Source organism: Otolemur garnettii, unplaced genomic scaffold, assembly GCF_000181295.1.
Source record: "Otolemur garnettii isolate 467f Iridium unplaced genomic scaffold, OtoGar3 scaffold00685, whole genome shotgun sequence".
NCBI classification, from domain to species: domain Eukaryota; kingdom Metazoa; phylum Chordata; class Mammalia; order Primates; family Galagidae; genus Otolemur; species Otolemur garnettii.
Genome location: NW_003853080.1, coordinates 3,469 through 7,084, shown reverse-complemented (window position 1 = coordinate 7,084; position 3,616 = coordinate 3,469). Strand labels below are relative to the sequence as shown.

General features: G+C 37.4%; 1 pseudogene; it reads right to left on the bottom strand.

Moving 5' to 3' along the window:
- Positions 1-250: 250 nt before the first annotated feature.
- Positions 251-2,351, bottom strand: LOC100947440 (annotated as a pseudogene).
- Between the last annotated feature and the right edge of the window lie 1,265 nt (positions 2,352-3,616).

Below are 3,616 nucleotides of genomic sequence, written 5' to 3'. Positions count from 1 at the left end.
GATATTTGCACTAGATTGGATTGCTCATTGCAGCTCAATTCATAATAGCCAAGTCATGGAAGAAGCCCAAGTGCCCATCGACCCATGGATGGATTAATAAATTGTGGCATATGTATACCATGGAATATTATGCAGACTTAAAAGATGGAGACTTTACCTCTTTTTTTTTTTTTAGAGTTTGGTGCATTTTATTTAACAAATTTAGGCAATAAAATATTTGTAACTCAAATCTTCTTTATATGTTATACGTTCATATATCCCAGGTATCCTTGCTAGGAAAGGTTTGTCCATGGCTTCTCTTTAAAATCCTCAGTTATCTTTTCCTTCTTATATTAGGATTATATCTAAAAAGATCATCAGCAAGAGACTCTTCTTTTGCATGTTGATTTTGCACCTCCACTTCCTGCCTTAACCACTCTTCTAATTCTGTATTCTTTTGAGCATGATGAGCTATAAGATCTGATTCTCCAATGTGTGGAAGTCTTCCTGCCCCAGGAAAATTGACCTTCTTGAATTTCTTGAAATTCCTTAGTTGACCATAATAATTATTTATACCAGATAGATTGCTGCAAGGATAGTCTTTAACCACCAGTGATCTAAATTTAGTTAATAACATGTTTCTTGGAAGCATCTCACTACTGTCCTGCAGTACATCATTGTTAGATACTTCTTGTTTCATTGGCCAAGGTGATTCTTCCTTGAGCTCACATTTCTTCTCACATTTCTTCCTGACTTCATTTTCTTGGGATATTCTGTTATTTTCTGGTATTGCTTTCTCATTCAAAGTGTCACCTGTTTTTATATCCATCTTCGGACTTTTTCTAATATTGACATCTTCCTCTTGTTTTTGAACTTTCGCTTCAATTTGTAATTCTGGTTTTGTGTTTTTGAATAACTCTTCCAATACTTCATCTTCTATAGCTAAATTATCAATTTATTTTCTTTTATTTAATCTTAGCTTTTCTGTAGAATGGGATATATTGGCAGAAATTTTCACACTGAATTTTAAATCTGCTTCTGTAAATAAATTATCAGATTTTTGTCCACAGAGTCATTCTGAGATAAATGCTGCTCCTTATCTTTCCATATTAAGGGTACAGTAGCTTGTGTTTGTTCTAAAAGAGAACAAGACATCTCCATTCTTGCTGATTTGCATGAAGATATTTCTTGATTTTCTTCACCCTTTTCCCTCTTTTTGGTAAGTGGCTGAAAGTAGTTTATGATGGTGTTGGTCTGCTGCTGCTGAGAAGCTTGATCTCTTCTATTTATAGCTAGAAATTTAGTTGGTGAAAGCCGGTAGTTTGGGATTTTCACCTTAGCTTGAGGATTTGAAATTATAATAATATTATTATAAGTTGTTTTGGAAGGTTCCTTCATAGTAGGGCGTTCTTGTGAAAGCATTCTGAGATACTGTTCCTTTTTGGAGATTTTGATTTCTTTCGGCCTTTCACTCAAATCCATACATGTATCTGTTTGCTCTGATTCTGTGTCAGCTGCATATGTTGTGGTATTCACCGGGACACTCAGCTTTCGTTTTTCATTGACTGACAAGCCTTGTGAAAGGCTTGGTCCTGGAGTAGTTGTCTTTAACCCTGTACTGGGCTGACCCTGAGGATCACAGTAGTTCTCTGGAGTCATGAAAATAACTGCCCATCCAATTTCTGCTTCAGGAATAGATCTAAGACCCTGCCTTTGGAGCATATCCACAATTGAATGAATCCATTTTTTCTGAGAGTCAGGAATTAAGATCTGCGAGTTTGTTATTCCTATATCAACAACACAAGTTCCAGGAGTTGAAAAGAAACTATCTTCTTCATTTTCTTCTGTTATCAACCTAGCTTCTCCACCTCCAAAAATAATTGCTGAACTTAATTTCTTATGCTGTTTGGTATTCAAAAATACAAATGTTTTCCCTTTGAAAATTTGTTTTCTTTCCTGTCTTCCTGATAGATCAATATTTTTGCTTTCAATAGCTGGGCCATCAAGAGGTGGGCAAAAACTTTCAATTTGTGGAAGCTGCTTCTTGGACTGAATTGCTTTGAGAAATTCAGTAAAATATTCTGGGTTCACAACTGGACGTCCACAAATGAGAGCACATATTGTTTTAATGGTAACTTTAACTGATATCATGATAAGATGAATACATTCTTCTGGCCAATTGTTTACAGAAGTTCTCCAAGTTGCAATACAGGTTGATTTAAAGCAGTTTTCCCAGACACATCTAAAGAAGAAGAGCATGCAACCAAAGGCTCATACTCTACCCTGAATTGACTTTCAAACACTCCCAAGGTAATTCTATCTCCTGTCTTCAAAGTCTGGGAAAGGCCATTCTGCATTTTCTCCTCATTAGTGAAGGTACCATACTTAGAATTATCTTTTATTGTCAATACTGGGATTTCATCAGTTTGACTCAGGTTGGTTTCAGAAAAGTTAGCAGTTAACACTGCATGATTTCTACGTATTGACTGATCATTTTCAATTAGAATGGCACAATTTTTCTTTCCAACAATGTACTCAACACCAGTCAAAAGTCTGTACGGTTCCCCCAAATCATGTGAGTCTTCACGAAAACAATATACTCTAGCGTCACCAGTAGCTAAGCGTGTGGTCTGGCCTTTGATTAGCTACAATAGGTGTTTCCCCCAGGACTGGATGTCATGGCGGGTCCCCGCCACGGCTCACTTCCCTAGAACATCTAAGCCCCGCTGGTCCCAAACGCAGAGAGCACGTCGCACCCTGTGGGGGCGCCCGCCGCCGCCGCAGCCCCACGCCCACCCTGCCGGTGGGGCTGCAGCCCAGCTCGCAGCTGCCGCACCTCCCAGAAGGGAGACTTTAACTCCTTCACATCGACATGGATGGGCCTGGAACACATCCTTCTTAGTAAAGTATCTCAAGAATGGTAGAAAAAATATCCTATGTACTCAGTACTATTATGAAATCAATTCATGTGAAGAATAGATTACAACTATGGCCCAAGATAAAGGAGGTGGGGGAGGGGAAGGGAAGAGGGAGGGTGAATGGTGGGATCACACCAATGGTGCATAATGCAAGGATACATGTTGGATCTGTTAGTATAGAGTATAAATGTCTTAACACAGTAACTAAGTAAACGAGATGAGGTATGTATTAACCAATGTGATGTAAACATTCCTAATTATATATGAAATCAGCACATTGTACCCCATAAATGCATTGATGTATACATGATTTATGTGTTTATGATTTAACAAAATAAATAAAAAATTAAAAAAATAAACAATAAAAAAATAAAATACTTGGGACCAAGAATAAATAAATAAAATATGGAGTAAAAAAAAAAGATGATGTCTTACACGTGTCATTTAATATTCTGAAACTAAAAACATGTTGTCTTGAGAAATTCTTTTAATTTCATCCTTCAAGGGCAGAGATGTAAATACATTCTTCTTAATTATCATAATCTTCTACCAGAGGATGGCCTAGGGATGATTACTTAGTGTTGTTCTCTATATCATGCCCTGGCATAATCAAAATGCTGTATTGGTTCTAGTAATAGCCATAGTTGTGCTAGAGAAGATGAGGACAGTGGGAAGTTGTATTTACCGGGCAGGTGTTCCATAAAGGTGAGGCCTGGATG